This window comes from Chinchilla lanigera, unplaced genomic scaffold (genome assembly GCF_000276665.1).
Source record: "Chinchilla lanigera isolate Chin_1 unplaced genomic scaffold, ChiLan1.0 scaffold00002, whole genome shotgun sequence".
NCBI classification, from domain to species: Eukaryota; Metazoa; Chordata; class Mammalia; order Rodentia; family Chinchillidae; genus Chinchilla; species Chinchilla lanigera.
This window is the reverse complement of record NW_004955403.1, coordinates 51,234,662-51,262,549: the sequence shown is the minus strand read 5'-3', so window position 1 is coordinate 51,262,549 and position 27,888 is coordinate 51,234,662. Positions and strand designations below refer to the sequence as shown.

Genomic DNA, 27,888 nt, shown 5'->3' with positions numbered 1-27,888 from the left:
AGGATGGACAACTCCATGTTGTTTAATCCATGACAGTTCTTCAAACTGACTACAATAGGAAAACCTGAAAAGCACTAACAGTATGGTCTCCTCCCACTATCATAAATAATTTAAAAAGGGACTCTTCCCTGAAGGAAAACAAAGAACTATTTCTACCTGGATTGGTTCTGTTGCTGCTGTTGGTTTTGGTTCTGTTTGTTTTTATAATGGAGTTGAGCACAGGGACTTCATACTAAGTTGCAAAATTCCAGCCCTTTTTAATTTTGAGACAGTCTTAAATTGCTAAACTGCCCAGGTTGGGCTGGAATTTGCGATCTGCCTCAACCTTGCAGACTGCTAGGATTAAGAGGCATGTACTACTACACTGGCTTAAAATATTCTGATATTAAACTACTAAGTTTACTCAAGATTTACTGCTCAAACAGCTATTTGAAGCCTCTACTCTCTTTTTAAAGTAGAATGTAATATACTACCAAACAGTTACCAGAACAAAAAAAAATTATCATCCTGCACTTCTGGAAGAGGGAATATCTTCATCCTCATTTTGCATTTCCCTCATCCTAGCAGTTTCCCAATGTTTAATAATGGAAATAATTATGGAATTGGAGTAGAAGATTTCATTAAACTAGAATAAGGTAAATCACAAGATCTTATAATGAACTAGAACTGATGTTAATGATGATGTTTTCTAATCACAACAGTTTACAGATTTAAAATAAAAATTTTGACATGGGTGAAACCTAGCTCTTGTTCTTTGCTAGGTGGGCCACCATCATCTGCTAGGTATTCACTAAAAGGGCTTACAACTGTAAGTATGTATCTTCTGCAGCTCAAAAGCATCTCTCACATACCTGAGAGCTATTCTCATGAACGAAACCATCAAAAGTGTAAGATCTCAGTTTCCAAGACTTCATGGGAGGACTGAACGCTGTCATTAAATACAAGCCCCAAACATATTTGGCTTGGTCTCACTTATACCAACCAACCCTTCCTACTTTTTTACTTCTCTGATTCTGAGCACCTGCTCCACCCCATTTACTTGTTTTTCATGAGTTTTGAGAATCACTAATTCTGTAGGTCATGTAGCCCAAGTTCCTGTATCAGGGATGAGCCTAAAAATAAAAGAAACTAGCACAAATGAAGTTAGGAGCTGGTTCAAGTCCTATAGCTAGTTAAGCTTTGAAATGAAAAGTAAACAAAAGAAGGATACAAGCTACAGTAAGATGAAAGATAAAGACCTTGTCTTCCAGGAAAGAACTTTATCAGCACTTTGAGACCTGAAGTGAAATAAATCTGACACACATGTGTAAATACTGCACTGTTTCCCTGGTGTGAGAAACCAGAAGTATAAATAAGAGCCAAAAGGTATAATAGATATTGTGAAACAGGAAGAAAATGTTCAAAGGGGAAGAGGAACTAGGGAGGGGGGAGGTAGAAGGAAGGGGAAAGAAAAGAAAACAAAAACAAAGCTTTCGTAAATAAGGAGGGAAAGAAGGGTTGAGGAGAGGGGAATGGGAAGAAAGAAGAATAAAGATATATCAGGTACAGATACAAATTCCCTATAACAAATGTGATCAATATGTATACCTAACATATACCAATAAACTTAATAAAAAGGGAAAAAAAGAAATTTATCAGAATATGCTAAATTAACAGTTCCTCCCTAGCCTCTAGGCTGAGGAAAGTTTGAAAAGCTTAGAATCTGGCTAAGTAACTGATCTGAAACTCAACAAAGCTTCCTTACCTTTTCTATAAAAGGGCAAAACAAAGAAAGCACTTAAGACTTCTATCCTCTCTTGGTGGCTATCCACCAAGAGTTTTTTTTCCTTGTTATTTTTTCTAATAAACACTCTTCTAAATGCCTCCTGTTGTTCATGATTTTATTCTTCAATTTTCTGAGGCAACGAACTCAAATTTATACAAAACTAACTTCTTCACCACTACCTTTACCTAGTTATATTTATTAGTTTCCCTCTACCATATAAGTTTTGATTTCAGGAATGTGAAGGCCATTTTTGCCAAAATCACCAGCTCTTCAACTGGGCCTGTACAAGTGTCTGACAGGTGACCTTCTGATGTCAGCAGAACAAAAACTGCACCCTCAGATCATGTGAACACCATCATATTTTGAATAGTGCATCCGAGAGAGCCATGAAGAATGACTACACAAGTGCAGACCACTGATTATTTTACTTCCCTCACTTTTCTCCTTAAGTCATTCTGCTTCTTTACTCCATAGATATTTCCAAACCCTATCCTTGGGGAGGTGGGTTTGAGTCTCAGGTCTCCCACCTCCATGTCTGGCAGCTTTGTGAATAAACTTTCCTTTTGCAAACCTGGCATACAGTGTGGCAGACAAAATGGGCCTGATTCAGTAGTAACATCAGAAACTGGAAACCGTATTCTCAACTTAGTACATGTACTGATTTATACAACAGATAAAAGCAAAAATGCCAGACATTCAGAAACTTAAGTCTATTAAATATCTGCTGCTGAAGGATTTGTACAGAGTTCAGAACTGTTATAAGTGTGCAAACAAAGTTTTTCACAGTTAAGGAAAGATTTTCCATACAGGGGGAAGGCAATAAAATTTATTAATACATTTTCTAAACTATTAATAATAAGAAAATGGCATAACTGGCATCATCTTTTTTTTAATGCCTCAAATCCTGCAGGATCTTATATTCATTCATCAAATATTTACTGAGCACCTATTACATGCTAAGCACTGGGTGCAGGGAACAAAATCCCCACTCACATAGAGCTTACATTCTTGTGGTAAAAGACAAGCCAAAAAAAAAAAGTCCATAGATACAGTACTTAGATCATAATCAGTATAATAAAGTTAGGAAAGAAGAGACTGTGAGGGAATAGGATTACAGTTTTAAATAGTGTGCTCAGAGAAACTCTTATTGAGGAAGTTAGATTTAAATGAAATTAGGCAATAAATCAGGTCTTGATTACTGTAAAATGTGGTGGGTTTTGCTGTTATTCAATGTTTCACTAGATGGGGCGCACATTTTCAAATTTTAAAGCCCAACTTATCCTTAGTCCTGTCTCCCTGCCACCTCTGCCACTTTTCTCCTTGCTCATGCCATTGTCTCATTTCTGCTGGCATGAACCCACTCACTCTGAGCACAGTGTCCTTCACCTTCCTTCACCTGTTAACTACAATACACTTAGCTGCTGCTTCTTTGCCACCCTGTGTATAACTTGCAGTTTCCTGCTCTTCTTACACAAGAATCTGGAATCTCTCCTGGGAACCCATCACCACTGCATCACCACTGCTTCTATTTTACTTGAGACTTTCTCTTTCTGTTGTATTGATACAATGCCCTCCCTCCAGTCATATTCTTTCAATATATAGTTAACAAAATAATCTTTCTAAAATGCAAAACCAGAATAAGAGGGAATACTGAAACAATTCATTTTATATAAACTCAAGTTCTTTGTCTCACTAAATTGAAGAATAAAGTTGCAGATGAAAGTAGGGAGTTAGGAGAATGTTTACTGGAAATAAGCAAAAGAAAAAAAAAGCTCAGGAAGTAGAAAATGCCAAGGTGCTTTTTTTCTTTTCTTTTTTTTTTTTTTTTTGAGACAGGGGCTTTCTATATAGTCCAGGCTGGCCTTAGAACTCATGTGGTGATCCTCCTGAGTGCTGGCATTACAGGTGTGTCTATACCACCTCGCCAGGCCGAGCCAAGATGCTTTCTTTGTCTTTACCTTACACTTACTTTCCTTTTTCTACATCTTATACAGATAAGCAAAGCATGGGGATTTGTTTTAAACAGTGGCTTTATGGGTTTAGGATTTAAGGGAAATTAGTTATTTAGCTGGTTCACAGGAAACTGGGTTCAAAGCAAACTGGTTACTCTGCTCTTCTAAGTTTTTTCAACTCTAGCCTGGAAGCTAGGGAGGAGCTATCAACTAACCTAGCATATTTTTTTGCTGGGCGGAAAGATCCTTCCCTCTCCTCAAATTTTAACTTTTATTCTTTATTCCTCTGTGTGTGTGTGTGTGTGTGTGTGTGTGTGTGTGTGTGTGTGTGTGTATTAAGTTTAACTGTTTAAACCTGAGGGGTCAATTTCTTTTAGCTATTTTTAGGCCCTTTCCCGAGATTTGGAACAAGACTTTGGTGATTGAACCTGAGCTTCCCCCTTGTTAGCAGTTTGGTTTTGTATAAATTTCTTAATCTTGCTAAGCACAGATTTCCTCTTCTGGAAATTCTGACAATGATACCTACAAAAACACTACAAGGCCTAAACAAGCCAGGCATAGTGGCACATACCTATAATCCCAGTACTTAGGAGGCTGAGGCAGGATGATTGCTGTTAATTCCAGGCAAGCCTGGGCTACATTGTGAGTTCAACTCTGAACTGCATAGTGAGACCCTATCTTAAAAAAAAAAAAAAAAAAAAAAAGACTAAACAAGATATAATAAAAATGGGTCCTCAAGAAAGCATCCGCAAATGTAAATTCCACTGCCCCCTTCCCTTGTAAGTTCCAGCCATCAATCTTCTAAGAAATTATTGCATGCTACATGAAAAGTGATTCAAGGAATGTAAAACCACAAGAAACAGTATAGTATCTGTATTGAAACACACACACACACACACACACACACACACACACACACACAAAATGCAATAGGCTTGTAATGAGAGCACTTGTTTTCTAGTGGGGGTATTTATTAGGAAACCAAGCTACAATAAGAAAGTTGTGAGTTTGCACAACCCAAAGCAAGTCAGGTAGCTCTCAGCCAAGCACTGCTTGGACAAAGTTTGCTTAGACAAGGCTGCAAGTTCAGCAACTGCAGGATTCAGTGTCCCAAATTTCTTTCCAGCACTCAGTTTTCCACAGTGCCTCTAACACACCTTTTAATGACTTTAATTATGAGTAAATGACTATTGGGAAAAAGCATCAAAGGCAGTAGTTTCTAACTACTCTGAAGGAATTATTTTTTGCTCCCAAAAGATGAATAATCACCTTTGATGAACCAGGGCCAGGGAGAGTGGACGTCTGTAAACAGGCACAGAAGTGGCAACCATACATCCCTCTCCAGGAAGATTTTCTGAAGGCTGGAATAAAGAATACAAATGTAGTAGAGGATACTCAGAACTGAAGTTATCTGCGAAAGCCAGATCTGTATTAAAGAGCCTGCATACTGACCTTGGCTGACTAGAATACTGTGACAGTAGAGAGACCAAATTTTATAGATGAACAGTCAAAGTTATATTGGGCTATCTTTAGCCACCTTAAATAGCCACTTACTATACATTTCTGCATCAGATCTGACATCCTTGCTAAAACTCTCTAAATATATCCTTAAGCTTGGCACACATCTAGTTTCCAACAGCCCCAGAGCTAAGAATGTTATAACACCTGCAAACTATATAAGAGATTTTTCCACCTTGCTTCAGCTGCCTACCTAATGTTCCCACAAATGTAACTGTAAATATATTACTTAAACTTTCATTTTATGACTATAGAAACTCATGTGTAGCCAGCCATGGTGGTACATACCTGTAACCCCAGCTCTCTGGGAGGCTGAGGTAGAAGGATCACAAACTGAGCCCAGCCCTGGCAATTTAGTGACTTAGCAGCATTGTTATTTTACATTAAAAAGGTCATCAGGTAAGAGTTTGCACTCCAATGGGAACCATAATGCAAACCTTGCAGATTTTGGCTCAAGCCATTAACTCATTTTCCAGTCCCTCACAGAACCAACCACATTAAAAGAATGCCACAAATGATTTCAGACAGAAAAATGTTTCTTTTCCTCTTTTTTTTTTTTTTCCGGTACCGGAAATTGAACTCAAGACATTGCGCTTGCCAGGCAGTCGCTGTGCCGTTGAGCTAAATCCCCAGCCCCAGAAAAATGTTTCTAACCAAGGTTTACTTTACTAATAGCCACAATCACGTGGAAAGAGCCTTGGTAGAGATCACAGAGAGAAAACAATGAATATCAATATTTCCTGCTACTAGCTACAATCATTCTAACGGGCCACACTTCCAAATTTTAAAAAATGATTTTTAGAGTCATAGGAGAAAATAAACACATTAGAGATCTCATAAATAGAAATGTGATATTAAGATCTCATGATTCTGTATGTTGTGGCTAGAAAACATAAATGGTGAAAGGGATCAGCTGGATGAGGAGGTAGGAGGACCTCAAGTTCAAAGCCAGCCTTGGGTACATAGTGAGTCTGAGGCCAGCCTGAACTACATAGTGAGAATCTGTCTCACAAAACCAAATTACAATTGGCAAGGAAAATACACTCTCTGGGACCTGGAATTGAGACACGAGAAAAACAACAACTTGGTGGAAAAAAAAGAAAAAGTAATCGAAAGGGAGCTAATAGGAAAACTAGAAACTATAAAGAAGCTAGAGAAACTGACCATAATACAGAGAAAAGAATGAAGCAGGTTAGAAAGTTAACCCCAGTTTCTTGGGTGGGACCTGTTTGCTACCACAGGGTAAGTCCAGAGAGGGCTGGTAGCTCCAGGGAAAAGAAACAGACCAGGCTGGCAGTGCTAGCTCCAACAAAAGCCCACAGTTATTCAAAACTGCAAAAGCAGTGTGGAGTTTTGCTCTGAAAATGACGCCTTCCACATGGCAGACTAGGGTTGCCGAAGAACCTCAGTGCAGTACCTGCCATATTTGAGAGGGCTTCATCAGGAGACATTTTGGGAAAAGAGTAGTTGTTTAAAGCTCAGCTACAGAACGATCACATTTCTGGATTTCTGGAGGCACCCTACCAAAGTGACTGGGTGGAAGATGGTCACAAGAGACAGTTATGGAGAGGGTGTGTAGGCTAGATACAGACCGCCTGAGAAGTTTAAGCCCCAGATGAAAAGGACATGGGGGTCCTGCCCTTTGTGGTGAGAAGCCAGGCTGGTTGTGAGTTGCTTTTGGAGTGGGGGCTGGGTCTGAGAAAGTCAACATTAAGTCCAGAGGACTGCTTGACTCCCGAGCCCACCCCCCTGTGTAAATCCAACATAGCGGTCAGTGGTATGATTGCTTTCTCCATCTGCCAACATGATCAGCAATTTGCCTTCACTTGGAAGGGTGCCACAGCGCGAGGTGTATGAACAGAGGGGCCTCTGGAACAGGAGGGAATATCATAAACCTACAGATCGTAAAGCTAGGCAGAGAAAGCTGTGACTTGGGGCACAGAGTGACACAGAAACTGGGAGCACTTGGAGTGAACACAGCCTTAGTGTGGATACCACTGATCATGCCCAGCAAGAAAGGCCCAGCAGGATTCAATATTCACATACAAAAATGTGAATGTGGAAACAAAATAGGTCTTAATAGTGCTGACTATCCTGCTCCCATATCTGGTGGATTCTAATACTGAAGACCCTGGGAAAAAAATCATTCAAAAACACAGAAATTTTGGAGGATTTACTTTTCCTTTTTTGCATTTGTTATTGGGAGTTTGCATAATTTTCCCTTTTTTTCTTCTTTCCTTTATTTTGCTCATTTTTTTCTTTTTTATTGTTTGTTCTCCTCTACTACTTTTATCTAATTTTATTAATTTTCTTTTATTCCTTAATAAGATCCTTAGGTGGGTGTGGTGGTGTACACCTATAATCCCAGCACTAGGGATGCTTAGGTAGTGAGTTCAAGGCCAGCCTTAACAACATAGAGACCTGTCTCAAAACAAATAAAATGATACAAAACAAGACAAAAATCTCACTTTTCTCTCCTCTTTTTCATCCTCCTTTTCTCTATTTTTCAAATTTTATTTCTTTCATGTTACTTCATCTTTACTAGTATTACAATTAAGATGGATGGATAAAGAAAATGTGGTATTTACACACTATGGAGTACTACTCTGGTATAAAGAAGTATAAATGAGTCATCTATAGGAAAATGAGTATATCTTGAGATCACATTATTAAATGAGATAAATTAGACACACAAGCTTAAATATCACATGGTTTTTCTCAGATAAAAAACCCAAAGTATAAATAATTTAAAGAGCAAAATAAAAGACAGTAGAAAACAAGTAGATCTTTTCAAACATGAAGGGATGTAGAGATGAAGGGAGGGGATAGAGAGGGGAGGTAAAAAGAATAAAGATGTGTTATGTACATATACCAGCTCCTCACAATGAATGTAATTATTATATATTACAAATATATACTAAAATTTTTAAAAGAAAAAATAACCAAATCAAAATGAAGGAAGGAGGTGGAGTAAAGAGAACTCCAAATAAATATTCAAGAAGACAGACAATGATGACACACAGATTTGAATATTTTAAAATCAGTGGAACATCTAGAAGCAGTACTGAGATGACAACAGGTGATGAGAAACTAGAATGTGTGAGATGTCAAAGCTAAAGAAACAGACCAAGGAGCTGCTTCTCTACATGCAACAGTAAAGAGCACAAACTGGCAGTTTAGGAATAAAATAAATAAAAAGTGACAGAGGTCATTATGATTAAACTCCTGCACTGGGCCCCAACACACCAGGCTAAAAATCAAAATGGAGTCACTCACACTGAAGTTCCATACTGCCAAGATGAAACTAAGCTGTTTATCTGACCTTCTGAGAAATCAGGATTTGAAAGATAAACAGCCAAATTTCCCAAATAGGCCAGTTTCAAATGGCATAATTAATTTCCTTCTACAGTACTTTAATCCTTACACCCAAAAAAGGTAATCTAAAGTAGACTGATGCTAACCAAGCAATTATTTTTCTGTCTCCCTGTCCTTGCTTCACCAGAAGTAAGTCTGCAATGACCAATTTACTTTTCATTTTCTTGTGCCTGCCTTCTTCAGTCCCTTTTCATCTATAAAACCAAACTCCTCTGCTCAGCTCACTGGAACATTTAATTTTATGGAATGAAGAGCTGTCTAATTCTAGACTCAAAACATAATACCAATTAATATGTTTAAACCAAACTGTCCTGATTTTGTCTTTTGATAGGAGTTTGGATCAATCTTGTGGATGCATGTTATTAAACCACACAGTATTTAAAAGTTGGGAGTCTAAACACAAATGCTGAAGTCCCCATGACCCACCTCCCACCCCAGTACTGGGGATTGAACACAAGGTCTTCACACTGAGCTACATCTCCAGTTCTTTTATTTTTTATTTTGAGACAGTATCTCATCAAGTTGCTAAATTACCTAGCCTAGTTTCAAATTTGCAATCTCCTGTCCAGTCTCCCAGAGTTCTGGGATTATAGGTATGTGTCACCATGCCCAGTTTAAAGCATTCCTTTTTAATTAAAAAAAAAAAAAATGCAGCATCTCTCACAAGAGTTTGCAATTCCTCAAGTAATCTCTGTATCCAGGGCATGCAGCCTCTAGTTTACGACAGGTCAGGGTATCAGTAATTATCAACTGACATTTAATACTGAGTTTATATTGTGCTTTGTCTCATAAGAGAGAAGTAATTTTTTATACTTATGTGTCTATGAAAAGTGTTGATGGAGTTTACAGCATGCCACCCCAAAAAATGCCACTTTGACATATTAATTACTTTGAGTTAAGGGCACTTGAAAAGAAGCAGATGGAAGAAGGCACTCTGACTTTCTTTTTTCTTCCTGAAAGCAAGAGATAAAACTCCCAGGAGAAAGGTGTCCTTCTTGTACCAGGAAGAAGGAAGACATTCTTATCACCAGAGACAGGGAGTACAGGATGACAGAAATCCATATAAATAAGCCTTGTTAAACTAACCCTTACCTGCCTAGTCATTTTGCCAAGATTAACTGGCCTGGTCCAGACTGCTTTGTTTTGTCACATTTTCACAATTTACTACTATTTGCCCAACCTAGTATATTGTGGCCCTATCTGCATCTCAGGGTCTTCATTCTTCTTGTGAGGCTCCCATGAGAAAATTACTAAATAAAATGTGTATGCTTTTCTGCTGATAATCTGTTTTCTATCAGTTTAATTATTAGGCTCAACTAGAGATTCTAAAAGCACAGAGGAGAAATTTTATCTCCTCTACATTGTGAAAGAAAACCTTCTTTTTTTTTCTCATACCTAGTCTTTGTCACTTGAACCATCAAATAAAATCGTATGGTGATAAAGCTAGTTCCTCAAAAGGAGAAGCATAGAGTATATGCGACAAATAACAAGAAATTCAAACCCCTCAGTTTAGTCACTGCAAAAGTGGCAGTATCCAAATTAGAAAGCACATAACCTTTAATCCTACAATTCCAGTTCTAGAGATTGACTCTACAGATAAAATCATATAGGAGCGAAATAAGTTCAATGTTATTCTTTGTAGCCCTACTTGTTAAGAGCAAAAGATCAGAAATAACCTAAATAGCCACCATTGGGGGACTATATAAATAAGTTATGGTATGAATACAACAACACAGCCATAAAAAAATAAGGAAATTCCCTATATACTATTATGAAACAGACTCCAAGTAAAAGAATAAGAAGGGTATAGTGTTTATATTATGGGAGAGGAAATTGGTAACTGAGGGATGAAGACAAAGTAGACTTTTCATTGGATATGTTTTATAACTTTTGAATTGTGCAGCAGGTAATGGATACCTATTCAAAATTATTTTTTGAGGCTGAGGCAGGAGGATCATTGTGAGTTTGAGACCAGCCTGGGCTACAAAGTGAGCTCAAGGCCAGCCTGAACTGTATAGCAAGACCCTGTCTGAAAAAGACAAAAAAATAAAATATTCTTTGTATATGAAACCAGTTAGCTGAGCTGGTTTCAAGTATGATTAAGAGTTCAGCAACTATTAAAAATAGTGTGGCAATGACCCTTTCCTCCACATATGTGCTATTGTGCTGTATAGTTCAAGGATGCTCAAGATTTCAAGGGGAACCTAGAGGTGGTACAAGGGAGAAAAGAGGAGAATGACATGAAGTAAGGACAATGGAAGAAATGGCATGCTGTCATTGTCCATCTGCCTCTTTGAACTGGTTGTGGGCCCAGAAGAAGTAAAGGGTAGATCCAAAAGATAAACCTTTTCAAGAGTGAAAACTGTGTTAACTGTTCTTTTCAATAAACCACCAGACATCAGCAGTACAGTTATCCTAGCTATCCTTCTATATATATACACATATACATATTATGTATATATATACATAGCCTTCTTTCTTTTTTAATATAACCACTGTTTTAATTTGTATCATTTTGTTTTGAAACCCTGTTTCATTTTTAATGTTCTTGTTTTGTTTTATTTATGTCTGTGATGTTGGTATTTTGCTATTATTCTTTTTTTAATACTCTCTTTAAAATAAAATTTAAAAAGAGAGAGAAAACTATAAATTGAGCACCAACTGCTGCTTTGGGACTCTGGAACAAAGGGTGGCACAGAGAGAGGAGGATGGCAGCTGTCTAGCTGACCCCTCAACTTTGAAGGCCAGCAGCACTGAAGTATTGTAGCAGCACCCCAGCACTGCTATGTCCCTCACAGAGGACCCAACAGTGGTGGCAGTGATGAGGTACCATATTGGTATTTTAGGGTGGATGGACTGCCTGAAATGTTTGCAAGCAAAGAATATTCACTTCTGTTCCTGAGTCATGCTATGTTCCATTCTTTAGGAAGATTCTGAAAGGGCTGGGGGCGGGGGGGTGCCGAAGTCCTGTGTAAGCAGGAGAGAAATGTAAGTCAGAAGTTCCATTTCTCTGCCTTGACACAATTACAATACAAAAATATAAAAGTGTTATGAAGAGGATGAAAGAACAGAAAACAATACTCTGCTAAGAAAGCCAAAAGGAAAGTCTTACTGGACTTCTTAAACTTAGGCTATTGCTTACTGAACAGGAAGTACAAGAGAAAAAATAAAAACATGCAGATGGCTGGAAAGAGGTTACTCAAGGCTCTGCTGGGAACCAAACACACTTAGTTATGCAGTACCTACTTTCCAAAGTGAAATCTTTCAAATGCCTTAAAATGTTTCTTTTCTAAGCCATTGAAAGCAATGAGATCATGTTCTTGATTAAGTGCCAGCTTTTTATCCCCTGCAACCCAGATTGTTGAAGAAAAAAAAAATTAGAAGAATAAAAATGTGTGCAGGTAGGGAGACTTGGGAACAGAAAACAGGGGAAAACAAACATATTTTAATAACTAGTGGTAAAAAAATTATGGAATAATTAGTTTGTTTTGAAAGTTAAAGGCATCTTGCCTTGTTCGAAAAATACAACAAAGTACTTACCTCAATTCATTTAACTATTTTCCTAGTCCATATTATCCAGAGTTACAGCAACACACAGAATTTCTTTAAGCCCCACAGCACAAAAGTAATAGTTATGAATACATAGCTAAGCCATTTGTAAGCGATGAGTTTGCACTACAGCCACAGAGCTTGCTAGACCATAAAAAAAGATATTTAAAGGTTAGCCTTTGGTCATTTTGGTTCATATGCATTTCATAAGTGAAAATAAATGATATCTACCCTAAACAATGGATAGTAAGTTAATATTTCTAAGATAAGCAAGTAGTGAAATCTACCAGAACAAGAGATTAAATTTTGTCTTAAAATAGTTTATGGCATAAAATGGTTTTTTTTTGAAGAAAAAAAACAAAAAAAACAAAAAAAACAAAAACCAAAAACAAACAAAAAAACACCATCCATGTATATTCTGTGTTCATTACAATGCCTTTCACCTGTTATCAGTAGCCATTTAATGTAATTTTATATTTGAATAGTGCCTTCATAATTTTCAAAGTACCTTCATGTTTCCTATTTGATATTTAAATGTTCAACAAGGTAGAGAGGTCTGATTTCATTTAGCTGTACAGATTCTTAAGTAGACATATTAAAGTTAACAGATAAATGAGAAGAAATAGAATGCAAAGATCAAGAACTCCAAGATCAAGAACTGATTTAATGCTTGTCAAAAAGTTGTTTGTAGATAATTATTCATCTACCCACTCTATTTATTAAGCAAGAACTGTGTTCCAGGAACTATCTTAGCCCCTAGGAATATAGTTTCTACCTTGATGTAGCTTCCAGTTTAGCAAGAATCATTACATAAATAGTCATGCAAATAAATGCAAAGCTAAACTTATGATGAATACTATAATGGGGTACTGAGTGCTGTGAGAAAACTGATATTGTCAGAGGGCCCAGGGCAAGATTCCCTTAGGATTTCATAAAGTTCAAATCTGAGATTTAGATATTACACAGACAGTTGCCAGGTGTGGAGGTGCATTCCTGTAATCCCAGCACTTGGGAGGCTGAAGGAGGAAGATCAATGTGAGTTCGAGACCAGCCTGACCTGCACAGTGAGACCCTGTCTCAAAAAGACCAAAAAAAAAAAAAAAAAATTAACAGTCAAAGGAAACACCACATCAAGGCAAAGGACCTCATGTGCACATCATGTGCAAAAGACCTACTATTGCGGGAGGAGTTATACAAAATATAAGAGACTACAGGAAGAACAATATAGTTGACAGAAAGATGTCAACTTACTGGACTCAGAGCATCCAAGTGTGAGGCAAGGGTATTTTTTGGTTGCTATTCTTGTTTTTTAATAAGCTTCCTATGTAATCTTTCATATGTTAAAGTTTGAGTGACTCCTTCCCTATTGTAATGAGTTTCATAATATCTAGATGTTTTACTGAGAAATTGGGGGCAAAATGAAAAGAATTCAAAAATAAGGGAACTGTTTCATCCATTCAAAAGTTGCAAATTATCTGCAATCAGGGCTTGTACACTTTTAATTTAGGGAATAAAGGAAGAATTCATGAAGCTAGCAACATTTGCCCCAAGTATTTCAAAGTGGATTTAATGTCTATAAAGAAGCTACTCTTGATAAAGAAATGAAGGCACTGAAAAGATACATAGTAGTGTAAATATTTTATTTTACTGCAGCCCTTCCTTAGTGGTATTTACTTCTAAAAATATCATTTCCATACTATCTTAAAGTCATAGAGGTCTGGTAGCTTACAAATCTTTATTTAATTTTATACTCACAACAAATTCTATTAGGCTGCAAGGGGAGATAATAATTTTCTCTACTTTGCAGATAAAGACAGCTGAGAGAGGCTGACTTACACACAATCACATTTGAAGACTGCTCTTTGCTTTTAACATATAGATTACTGGTCATCACGATGTCCCACATGTATCAGTTTGTTATCTGAAATATAGGGAACTGAAGTAGTCCTCGGACCTTAGATATATCAGAACTCTGCTACAATAATTTTACATAAAAGCCAATTATCTTGGCTGTAAGTAAGTGAAGGTAATGGGCAGGAGGTCTCAAGACCTCAGACAGACAAAAAGAGAAAATGACAGAAGGAGAGAGACTGGCTGATGCATCCTAGTGACACCTAATAACTGAGCATGAAAAGAGCAACTGTGGGTAGGTCGGGGGACTAAACAAACTCGGTAGCAAAGAACAAAATAGAACGAAGAACAAAATGAAGAGATGGGGGAAATACACTTTGGTTCAAACAGCAGTTTCTAATGTTTTAAAATGATTTTTAGTTTTCTGAAAGACAATGCCTTCAGAAAAACTGATGATCACACTTCTAAATCTGTGCTGTTCTTGGCCATCAGGAACATTTATTCCTTTTTTCTTTCTCTGTATCAGGGAATACTAAATGATATATCTTGCTTTTAGTAAATATTAATTTTCTACTTTGTGCAAAGTATTATGGAAGATACAAAGACAAGGTCTCCAATCTCACGGTTTACATTCTGGCAACAGCAGTAGATACTATGAATACATCGTAAGATTGATTTAAGAAAAATCCTTGGGACATCCTGTGTTCCTTCCTGACTGCCCTCCTTCCTTCTTTCCCGTTCCTTCCCCCCCACCCCCTTTTTTGGGTTGTTGTGACAGTGGTAGTGCTGAGGACTGAACCTAGGCCTTCACCAAGGGCTCCAATCTTAAGGTTTATATTTTGGCAACATCAGTAGGTACTATGAATAAATCACAAGATTGATTCAAGAAAAATTCTTGGAGACTTCCTTCCATCTTTCCCACTTTTCTTCCCTTTTTCCTCTTTTTTGTTTTTTTTTTTTTTGGTTGTTGTAGGGGTAGTAGTGCTAGGGATCAGGAAGGTACTGTATTAGTGAGCAACAACCCCAGCCCTTTTATTCTCATAAATGGAAACTACTTTTTCTATAGTGGAACAAAAATCTCAAAGCCATGAATAAGAGAATTCCACGTCATACAGAAATTGACTCAAGGGATTGGGCAATTTTGGCTTATGAATATATCTGGCCTACAGCAAGTATTTTATGAAGTGATAAAGATAATCTTCCTGAAAAGTATCACAAGTTTGGAAAAACACAATAAAAAATAATGGCTAACTGCTAATGTGAAAAACAAAAGGTGAATGAGTATAGATAACAAACAAGAACATTATTAGAACCTAATGATTTAGGCCAGCCAGGTGTGATAGCACATACCTGTAATCCTAGCACTCAGAAGGCTGAGGCAGGAGGATCACTGAGTTTGAGGCTACATAGCAGAGACCCTGTCTCAAAAACTAAATAAAAGATATAGGTAGTCTGTATAGAAATGCTAATGCTCACTTCAAAACTTGTAGAACCAGTATATAAATCTCTTTCCAACTCAGCTACACCACCCTTAATGTCTTTCTTCTTATCTAGTTGGCTCAAAGATGATACATCAGTAACTGACAAAAAGAAAAATACACCTTTCCCACCTCTCTCCTCTCTACTATTTCATATCCTACCTACCTAAAATGGAGAAAATTATATTTTAATTGTTTTAAATAAAATTTTACATGGCCTTTTTTTTTGTTAAAAGTAGAACAGATACAGTATTTTCTCTTTTCTTGCCCCCCAAGCCCTTTATCTGACCTTGTGAAAGTGGCCCAGATTGCTTAGTTTTTTAACCCTCAGGCTCAGTGATCCTTCATAGAAAACAGGCTCCTAACCTCTGTAACACAGACAGTTTAAATTGATAATGGATGCATCTCCAATATTAAACTCTTGGATATTAAAATAACTCATCTTCTTTGTGCAAAGACAAGTGGATCTGTGATGCTATAGAGTTTGTCTCATTTGACATGAAATCATTCTCATTTTAGCTCAAAGCGCCTAATATGTTCTTAGAAACCACTTAACTATCTTTCATTTCTCACAGAGGATAATTACATGTTTTAGAGTGTAGCTGAATCTTGTTAAAACTAAGAAAGTTCGTGGAGGAAGTTCTAGGCAAAAAGTACACTAAAGACTAATCAGTTTTATTATTATTCTTTTTACTCTCCTTAAGAGATAACTATAATTTGTGTGAAAAAGAGAACTTTTTTCATACTTACCATTTATCAAGGGGAGGAACTATTTAGGATCAACTATGTCTAAATAATAATACACTAAATAATAGTAATAGCACTTTATATATATTTTATATCTAAGGAATTCTATAGGGCAGAATTAGTATTATCTCAAAAAAGAAGGAAAAGAAAATAGGCTCAGAGAACATAACAAAACACTAAGTAATTTACTAAGCAGTATCTTTCACAAATGTCAGAGATAGAATTACAGGAGAGGCTCCTAAATATAAGCTCCAAATTCTTTTTTACACTATACTGGGTTGATGGATTGCTAAATAAGGTTACAAATTACACCCACCTTAAAAGGCACACCCATTTGTAACATGACCTTGTTGCTCTTCAATCAATGCCTTCAGAAGAAAACTCTTAAATTTGATTAAATGGAATTCATCAATTCCATGGAATTCTTTTATTTTTCATGCTTCTGGGTTCCTTCCTAAGAAACCTGCCCTCAGCAAAGTTGTATTTCTTCTGGAATCTAGCTTCAGCTCCCAGTTTATGGTTATAATCCATTCACGTTCACTTCTATCTAGCGTAAGTATCAGGGTCTCTTCCCCTTCTTCCTCCAATTAGTACACACCTGTCCTTTACCACCATTTGTTCAACAAATGGTGTAGGCATCTTTGTCAAAAATCAGTTGACCATAAACATGAAGATCTCTCTCAATTACTCTGCTCCCTTGATCTGTCCTTATCTTAACACCACATTCTCTTGATTAGCACTTCTTGAGTTTATGTATGGTAAGTCACAATCAAGTTGTATAGTTCCTCAAAATTTTGTACTTTAAAAAAAATAGGTTATTGTGTATTTTCTGTATTTCCATATATACAAGACTCAGCTCACCAAATTCTTTTATAAAAGTGCTTCCAGATTTTTATTTGTGGCACTGGGGCCTCCCATATTCTAGCAAGTGCTCTACTATTACATCCCTACCCACAACTCACTCTTTTTGGGGAGGTAGGCTGTAGTCCAGGCTGGTCTTGAACTTGCAGCAATCCTCATGCCTCACCCTCCCACATGCTGGGATTACAAGCATGCACCACCACACCCTGCAATCCCACTCCTTTTTCATATTTTGAGACAGAGTGTCTGTTGCTAAATTGTCTGGTGCAACTCAAACTCACAATCCTCCTGCCTAAGTCTCTAGAGGAGCTAGGATTATAGACACGCACCACCACTCGTGGCTCTCCTTGTGTTTTGACTGAAATTGTTAGTCTACAGGTTACTGTGAGAAAAATTAGAAGTTTTGTATTATTGAATATTCTGACCCACAAAAATACTATATTATATATCTCTATTTAGGTCTTTGATTTATGTCAGCCGTGTTTTGTGACTTTCAGCATCAGGTCTTCTACACATTTATTATTTATTCTTAAGAACTTCAGGTTTTTGGTGTGTTGTTATTGCTGTTTGACAGTGCGCGAGATAAAACCCAGAACTCTGGCATGCCCTCTACCGCTGAGCCACACTCCTACATCCCTCTTTTTTTTTTGTCTTTTTGAGACAGGGTCTCACTATGCAGTTCAGGCTGGTCTTGAACTCACTTCATAGTCCAGCCTAGCCTCAAACTCACAACGATCTTCCTGCCTCAACCTCTTGAGTGCTGGGTTTACAGGCATGCGCCACCATGCCCCATTTTTTGATTCTACTATGCATTGCACTGTTATACTTCTTTTTTAGTTATAACTGTTAGTATGAAATATGATATAGAACTAAAACTGATTTCTGCATATTGACTTCACATATCCTGTGACTCTGCTAAACTGTATAGTTTTAGGAGCATTTTTTAATGGACCCTTTAGGATTTTCTACAAACATAATCATGTTTATGATTAACCAAGAACATTTTATTTTCTTTGTCCCCATCTATATGCCTTATGTTTCCCCCCCCCTTACTTAGAGACGAGGGGCTCCAGTATATTATTACTGTACTTGTACTATTACTTGTACATTTTTGGCTTGCTCTCAGTCAGAGGAGGAAAGCATTCAGTTTTTTAGTATCACAGTTTTAGGTCTTTCACAAATACTCTTTTCTCTCTTTTTTTGGTCTTTTGAGACAGGGTCATGCTGTGTAATTCAGGCTGGCCTTGACCTCATTACGTAGCCCGGCTGGCCTCATACTTGCAGCAATCCTTCTGTCTCAGCCTCCCAAGTTCTGAGATTACAGGCATGTACCACCACATCTGGCAGTACTCTTATCATTTTAAGAAGTTCTTTTTTTATGCCTAGTTTGCTGAGTTTTGGTTCTTTGTTCTTAAGACATGCATCATACTTTTCTGCATCTATTGAAATAATTGTATTTTTTATTTTGTAAAATGCTAAACCAACTTTAGATTTTTTGACATTATATTAGTTGTGATGTATTAAGCTTTTATTGTATTGCTGGATTCAATTTGTTAGTCTGTTAACAGTTTCTTAATGTTTAAAGATTTCTGAATATGTTCTTAAGGGATACTGGCCTATAGATTTCTCTGCTTGTCATGCCCTTGATTTGGTATTCAAGTAATGCTGGCCTCACAAATCATATTGAGAGGGTTCATCTCTATTTTCTTTTTGTTTTTGAGATAGGGTGTCACTATGCAGTTCAGACCAGCCTTGAACTCACTTTGTAGCCCAGGTGGGCCTCAAACTTACAGCGATCCTCCTGCCTCAGCCTCCCAAGTGTTGAGAATACAGGCATGTGCCATCATGCCTGGCGACAAATTCCATTTCTTTAGTAGACATATAGATTTTCAGATATCTATTTCTGCTGGAGTGAGCTTTGTTAGTTTGTTTCCACTCAGAAATCTGACCATTTACTTAGTTTATCAAATTTACTAGCAAAAAGTTGTTCATAATGTTTCTCTTATTAATTTTTGCAGGTTCTAGCACGGGAGCAGAGCTACTTATATACCCTTGAGAAGGAAACTGTCTTCTTCTATTGGGGGTGGTTGTCCTTTACTAGGAGAGGCCACCCTCTCCCCCTAAGCATGGGGTTTTGGGAAGGATGCACATGGAGTAGTGAGGGAGGAACGGCAGGCAGGCAGATCAGCAGAATCAACCCTTGGCAATCAGTGTGGCTGACAGGTGTCACAGCCAGATCGCCTTTACATCCTCTTATTTCTCTTTTAATGTTTGTAGGATCTGTGGTGATATCCTCTTCGTCACTCTAAATAATGATGACTTTTAAATAATTACTAACATACTTCTATAAATATACATTAATAGAAATATTAAGGATTACATCAACATTATATATTGAAGTTATAGAAATGTCAAACATATGATATTAATTTAACTATTACATAATTATGAGGAAGACAGGGAAAGGAAGACAAGAAAACAAAGACAAGATACCACAGTAGCACTGGGGATATAGCTTGGAGATAGACCACTTGCCTGGCATTCATACGGTCCTGGGTTGTCTCATGCACCCTAGTGCCAACTGAGTGGGGAGAACATGTTTGGTCCAATATCAAGCTAGTCAGTGAATTCAGCTCTCAATCAGAATCATAAGTAACTTAGTATCTCTATCCTGCTTCTCTCTTAAGATGCTTTCAAACAGCAACTACTTTCTTAATGAAATGGTGAAGAGTCTCAGGAAGATGAGGAGCAAGTCCTTTAGAACTTAGGATTCTCAAAATTTTACTACCCCTAACAAAACATACTTGTGCTTGTGCAATCCTACACAAGTTTCTTGGGATCACAGTGATTTGTGACAGAATTCCTTCTTGGCCAGTGTGTACAGTTTTTCTTCGGATGTCAGATATCAACCTCAACCAGGTAGGGACACTGCAGCAATATGTGACCCATGATGGCAGTGGTCTTGCAGCAAACAGAGTGGTAATTCTTTTTTTCTCAGTTAACCCAGATGTCTGTGATGTTATTTATGTTTTTCTCAGTCAACCCAGACGTTTGTGATGTTATCTATGTTTTTCTCAAAGCATCAGCTTTTGGTTTCATTGATTTTGTTTTCTATTTGACTGATTATTGATTCTTCTTTTCCTTTTGCATATTTTGGACTTAATTTCCTAGTCTTTATCTAGTTTCCTAAGCTAGTTTCCTAGTCTTTATCTAGTTTCCTAAACTTTCCTAAGTTTCCAATGTCACTGTTTCGGAAGTCTTTTTAGTTCACAGGTGTCTACTACAACCGAGGATTAGGTATGAAGAGCCTAACTCACACAGGAACCTGAAGCAGAGCAAGAGAGCTTGAATGTGGGGAAAGGATGAGCATATTTTGCTCATGAAACATTCACAGTCCACATGGGGTGGACTGGACTGTGCTAGATTATTTTCATAGAAGGTCATAATAATTGCTTCCTTTTAGTTTGACTTTCCTGCCATCCAAAAAAAGGACCAGACTTTGATTTTACTCATCAGAAGTGAGGTCATATGACTTCACAGTATAAATCCAGAGCCTCTGCGAACTTCCGTTTTCCACTTCCTTAGAGGATTACTTGAGATCATCAAGTAGAGATGATGGTCTAGTTTACTGTGAGTTGTGAGGCCATGTAGAGGAGAACTAAAATGCCCCAAGTGATACACATGTAGTTAGGTCACCTTGGGTATTCTAGCTTAGTCAATCCTCTACTTAAGCAGAGCCACGTGCATAAGCCCAGCAAAAGCACAGAACAGCAACCTAGCCAATCCTCAAAATCATGACAGGTAATAAATCCCTGTCTTAAACCACTAATTTTTGAAGTGGCTGGTTACTCTATACTTACCCAAAAACTACCCAGCACCGACAGAAAAATAGATAAAAAGCTTTTCTCTTGAAGGAGCTTATAATAAAGGAACTATATATGGAGAACAAAACTCAACTGGAATATTGCTAGACTTAGCTTTTAAAAATCACAAAAATAAAGGGGGACTAACGTAGAAAAACTTAAATAAAGACGTCCTATAACTTATAAACTAGCTCTGCATTACTTGTCAGTGTCTTCTAATCCTTGCTCACTTTGAAAAACAGAGCTTACAACTCATTCTCAATGGTAAATAGAATATTTTTAAACTATAACTCAAAACTAATCATACTAAAATCCTGCAATACTGCATAAAGTAAAATTTAAATTCCCTTTCATAATGTACACAGTCTTACAAGATTTTCATCTCTACCCATCACTCACCAGGTCCTAGGTACAAGAGCTTTCTTTCTGATCCTTGAGTACCCCCAGCCCACACCTATTTTAGAGACTTTGTTTATTTTGCCTAAAATAAGCTTTTCATAGTTGGTTCCTTTTACTGCTTAAGTACTAAGTTTTCAAAGAAGACTTCTCTTGACCACCCCATCTAAAATTCTATCATAATTCTGAGTTATATTCTTCTAGCATTTAACTACCAACAAAAATTATTTAGTTGTTTGTAATATCTGTCTTCCTAGTTTTACCAAAAGAGAGCCTATCTTAAGCCTATTCACTATTATATCCCCAGGACCCTAGCTCACTAGAAGTGGTTAAACACTTATTTTCTAATAAATAAAGTATGTAAAGATAAGATTAATTTTGGACTCTCACTCCTCTCCCATTGGGGTAGAAGTAACATCAAGCTCTCTGTTAACGATAATTATTTTGAAAGGTACAAGAAAAATATTAGATTAATAACTTGTCATCCTTAACTAAGTGTGTTCTATGCCAGTACAACCCCTGTATGTTGTGCTACAGATGAGGATCATATTAAACTAATGATTTACTAATTAGCTTTTATGGATAGAGTTTATAGACTTTATTTCCCCTTCCAAGACAACTAAACACACAACCTAAACCTGAAAGCCAAGTTTCAAGCTTACCTGGGGAAAAGGAGGTGAGATACGTGTGCTGAGTCCTAAAGGAATCTCCAGGTCTGAAACAATTACTTCTGTTGAAAACATACGAGACTGAGAGTGGGAACTCTCCCTTTTTTGGTGGAAGGCAGGAGAAACATAAATGTTCATCAGTCTTACTAACCCTAAAACACAATCTCACTTTGATCATGAAAATTTTCCAAGAAAAATGTTATATGCACGATTTTTCACTTTTTAAAAACCAATTCCACTTCTCAAAGTTTTGCCAAAATGCTTTCAGAAGCAAGTATTAGAAAGCATTACTCAAAATGGTGGCTGGCAGATGTAGCTCAGTGACAGAGTGCTTGCCTAGTATGTGCACGACCTTGGGTTCAATCCTCAGACACAGTGAGAGACAGAAAGAGAGAGAGAGAGGAAGCATTACTTAAAATACACAGATTTATTTCATGTATCAAGAAGTTTGAGCTGGATGTGGTGACACACACCTATACTCCCAGCTACTCGGGAGGCTGACACTGAAAGATCCCCAGTTCCAGCCCAGGCTGGGCAATTTAGCAGGACCCTTTCTCAAAGTAAAAATAAAAAAGGGCTGAGAATGGAGCTTGTGCCAGGTCCTAGGTTCTGTAAAGTAGCTCTGGAATAATTTGAGAACTCTTATCAAAGAACCCAATCTTTCTCTTTTCCCACTCTGCCATACTCACTGAAAAAAAAAATAGCTTAGTGTTCCTAGGCAAGAGACAGTCAAGAGACAGTTGGTTCACCAACCTACAGGATAACAAAATCAGCACCGACAGAAGGGCAAAAAAGAAAACCAATGATTAGGCAGTTACTTATTACAAAGGTCTAACACAAAAGTCCTGAATATTCCTGTCTTCTGTGTCATTACATATTTAGCTTATGTAACTGACGTTTTAAGCTATCCTTCTGATGTAAGATTATAAATTACTTTTACAGAAATGTGTATTGGAGCAATATACCAAAGCAAGTTTATTTTTATATATATGAAGACACCAGTGGGACAAATATTAAAATAAGATTATATATTTACATAAAAGCTTTTAATATTTGGTATATATCTACATCTATATAAATACATGCAAATCTTAAGTAATAAGAATGTTTAGAATAATGAAATAATGGAATTAGCCCACATGATCAATAAAAAATTACTGCTAAGTATACTATGACACAGTTACAGAATTCATTAATGTATATGTTTAGAAAAAATGTGAAAAATCAGTCTAATAAGAAGAAAAATGCTCATGGTACCATGTTAAAAGAGACTACAAACCTGCACGTTGCTTCTTGTTTCCTTAGAGCATCTGAGCAACCACAGAATGATTATGTCACATTTGGTAAAATAGCCATTTGAATTTCTGTATCTTGGCCTCAAGGAGACAACTACAAATTGGGGTCAGATGGACCCATAGTTACTAGTAGTTGATTATTAAATATCAGCAAATAGAAGAACCAGAGGTTACTGTGACTTCCTGGTTTGGCTCTTCATCAATAGTTGCTACTTGTCAGGCCCCTCTATTTCAACTCTGGCAGTATAAATCCCAAGTGCTTCGGAATATTGAACAATGTACAAATGTGTAATAAATAAAAGGTAAAAATTAGGATTGGGAGTGCAGCCAGTAGAGCGCTTGCCTAGAATATTTAAGTTCTTGCATTCAACACATAAACATAAAACACAAAACAAAAACAAAACCAGGTTAGTTACAGGTCATGGTTACTTAGCTTATCTGAATTTTCTCCCCTGTTTGGTGCGTTAGGCTCACCTTCAAATGTTCTTTTTGTTACCTTGATGCTTTCTTCTGTCACATTTTAGTTTTCCTGTCACTCACTTGTTTGCACCTTTCCTTCTTCTCCCACGTCCAGCTTCACTCTTTATTGTAGTGTGTAGAAACTTTGGTTTGGCTGATAACTGCAAAAATTACCTTAAATCCTAGGCCTCAGTTGCACAATTAAAAACCTCTGCTGTTCTCCATATCTTGCCCACTATGCCCTACCATTCAAAACAATACTACTTTAGTGGGAGTTCTTCATTCTTTCGGATCCAATGAGGATTCACTATGCTTTGTGCACAGTTTCTCATGATTGAACTCAACCAATTTCATGATACCATTTGTGAAAATGTCCGCTTAATATGACTTATAAGGCTGGGGATATAGCTCAGTGGCACAGTGCCTGCCTGGCAAGTGCAAGGTCCTGAGTTTGATTCCTGGTACAAAAAAAATATGATATATAAACATTTCTGTTACTTTTCTCTGAGGAAAAGGAAAAACCATATTTTAAACAAATATGTCAGATTCAAGGATTTTTACTCCTAAAAAATTGTTATAAATTCTTAGAACAGCCAGGCATGGCGTGCACATCTGTAATCCGAGTACCGAGGAGGCTGAAGCAGGAGGATGGTGAGTTCAGGTCAGCGGAGACTACACAGTGAGTAGTCTCAAATAAACTCAAAGAAATAAGCAAACAAACAAAAAGGGAGGTATGGTGGCAGATGCCTATAATCCTAGCACTAGCAGAGGCCAAGGTAGGAGATTGTAAGTTTTAGTCTTACATGGGCAACTTAGTGAGACCATCTCAAAATAAAAATTTTTTTAAAAAATAAAAAGGGCTGGGAATGTAGCTCAGTGGTAGAGTGCTCCAAGGTTTTGAACTGTAGTACTGAAAAAAATCTTAGAATAAACACTTTATAGTACTGGCAGGCATTCAACAAAGATGATCTTGAATTTTGTTATGCCAGGAACACAAAAATAAAAAATTTGACAGTCACTAACATTTGTTCTGTTGGTGTCACTTTGGTTATGGCTCTTTTAAGTAAGTGAAAGGACAATTATAGAAGAATGTGGTATTATCTTCATCCTGGCCAAAACTTAATGGAATGAACAATACTGGACTACTTAAACTGTAATACACCCACACAATGCAACACTTTCAAATGGAGGAAAGAAGGAAGAAGTTCTCTATGTATTGATATAAAATATCCACTATATAGTTAGTCATCAAATAAAGCATGCAGAATGTGGTACCTTTTAAAAAGGAAGTAAAAATAGAATATGTATTTGTTTCTTACAAGAAGGAACCTGGTGGCTACAAGACAAATATGGGAAATAGCTATATAATTGTATGTATTTGTTATTTTTTAATCCTGTTAAGTACTAAATAATAAACTGGCTAGACTTAATTTTTTCACCTGAAACAAAATGCACAAAATAAACTGGGCACAGTGGCACGTGCTTTTAATCCCAGTACTGTGGGAGGTTGAGGCAGGAGGATCCCAAGTTCAAGACCAGCCTGAGCAACTTAGTGAGACTGAGCCCCAAAATAAAAAATAAGAAGGGCTGGGACACAGCTCAGTGCGAAGGCCCTGGGTTCAATCCCCAGTACTGAAAGGAAAAAAAAGTGCAAATCAAGTTTAACAATAAAAAAGTCACTTTATTTAAATTTCATGCTAGAACTCAACATGCTAACAAAAAAAGGATACAGGGAGAAGGAACACCCAAAAATTTCCCAAAAAAGGATCTCTGGTGACCCTAGTACTATATTACATCACAGTCGTAAATCATTTAACAACAATCATTTATACCCAGAACACAAAGACGGGTGCTGGCTGACATTTTCTCCTCTGTATCCTCAAGTTTCACAAACAAGATAAGAAAAACAAAACAATTTAAGGAAGAATAGGCTAAATGCCAAATGGCATGAAAAACAATAGAACTGTTCTAAAGAACTTAGGTTTGTTTTTTTTTTTTTTTTTTTTTTTTTGTTTTTTTTTTTGTCTTTTTGAGACAGGGTCTCACTATGCAGTTCAGATTGGTCTTGAACTCACTTTGTAGCCCAGGCTAGCCTTGAACTCAAAATGATCCTCCTGCCTCAGCCTCCTGAGTGCTGGGATTACAGGCATGTGCCACCACGCCCAGCTTGAAGAGTTTAAAGATCATAAAGACTCAAATAAATAAAACTTCATAAAACCTGTAAGAATTAAATAAGGAAATAGAAAAGGAGGAGTCCAAAAAAGGAGAATTGCTGTAACAAAGACGTCAAGTGAGAAAAAACACAAATATGCTCCAGGATACTGACCAGACAAGTTTGAATGAAACCTGAGGCTGATAAAGGTAATAATGACAGACAAGAATACAATCGAGTAACTACAGTAATAGTTGATATTTACACAGTATTATACTTACCTCATCTGACCATCTGTGTGATGAAGGGTAGTTGGAGAAGGTCTTGAGTATCAGATTATGAACAGCTATTATTTAAGTATCTAAAATGGACTATTCCATCAATAAGAGGATAAATAAACTAGTGCTGGGAGTATAGCTCAGATAGGGCACTTGCCTAGCATGTGGAAAGCCCTAGGGTTAATTTCCAGTACCAAAGAATAAAAGTAAAAATAAAGAAGAAAGAAAAGATGCCTGCAGGTCAAACATGACGGTATACATCTGTAATCCCAGGACTCAATAAATCTGAGACCTGCCTGGGCTACAAAGAGACACTCTATCTCAAAAAACAAGAAAGAAATTAAAAGATGCCTATATTCACTGCACTCTGGGAGGCTAAGGCAGAAGGACAGCAAATCTGAGTCCAGCCTGGGCAACTTAATGAGACTGTCTTTTTTTTTTTTAAAGGATGGGTATGTAGTTCAGTGATCGAGCACTCCTGGGTTCAATCTGTAGTTCCCCTTTACCAGAAAAGAAAGAGTATGTGGTGGAAGAGAAAAGGAACAACAACAACAACAAAAAAAAAAAAAAAAAACAAAGGCAAGAGAAAAGAAAAGACACTGGAAGAAGAGGGACTAGTTAGGAAAATTCATGTATAAGCTAATGAGGACCATCAGTGGAAATGACAGCAGTAGGACCAGAACGAAATTTGCAGGACTGTAATGGTAACTGCGGAAGAAGGTAAAAGGCTACTGTGGTTTAGCCCTTGGTTAATAGAATGATGGTATAAGTCTAATTGAAAGGAATATGGGGAAGAGTTATTTTTAGTAACACAGTCTGGATCCAGAGGTATGGGAGTTTGAAACAAAAGCAACACATATAAGTTTCTGGAGTGTCTACCACTCATTCCAAGAATCATTTATGCTTACCATCATCCTTAGCAAGGCAGACATGTTTCCCTGCTATTAGACCCAATGCCTATCACTCCTAAAAAAAAACACACAGAGTAGAAGAGGGGAATGGGAATCACGGCTTAATGTGCTCTGGGTCTCCTGTGGAGATGGATGGAGTTATTATGAAATTAAAGGTGATGGTTATACAACACTGTAAGCACACTGAATGCAATGAATGGGCATTTAAAAATGGTTGATTTTGCCAGGTGTGGTGGTGCATGCCTGTGATCCCAGCACTCAGGAGGCTGAGGCAGAAGGATCATTGCAAGTTTGAGGCCAGCCTGGGATACAAAGTAAGTTCAAGACCAGCCTGAACTGCATAGTGAGACCCTGTCTCAAAAAGGCAAAAACAAAAAAAGGTTGATTTTGTCTTGTGTGAATTTCACTTCAATTAAAACACAATAAGCAGGCCATGGTGGTGCACACCTGCAATCCCAGCATCCAGGAGGCTGAGGCAAGAGGATTACCACAACTTCGAGGCCCGCCTGGGCTACATAGTGAGTTCAAGGCCAGTGTAGACTACTTAGTGAGACCCCCGTCTCAAAAAACCAACCAACCAACCAACACCAGCAAAAGGGGAGGGGAGCTAGCCCTAGGACCTTGTGTCCTACTGTTAAAGGTCCATCCCCAGAATGCCCTGTACCTTCCTGCCAATTCATTCTATTTATTCCTCTCTACCTCCCAAACATTTCCAATGAGCCCTGACATTATCTTCAGCAATAACCAGGAAATTATATCATCCAATCCTT

General features: G+C 37.3%; 1 protein-coding gene across 6 annotated transcripts in view; it reads right to left on the bottom strand.

Moving 5' to 3' along the window:
• Hmbox1 (homeobox containing 1) overlaps positions 1-27,888 on the bottom strand; it is a 177,703-nt gene that overhangs the window by 114,700 nt on the left and 35,115 nt on the right. The window contains exon 2 of one of the 6 annotated variants that reach the window (XM_005373788.2): positions 4,987-5,078. The exons of the other annotated variants lie outside the window; for them this stretch is intronic. The gene's annotated coding sequence lies outside the window, so the exon portion shown is untranslated. The remainder of the gene's footprint in view (positions 1-4,986; positions 5,079-27,888) is intronic. 6 annotated transcript variants of the gene reach the window in all.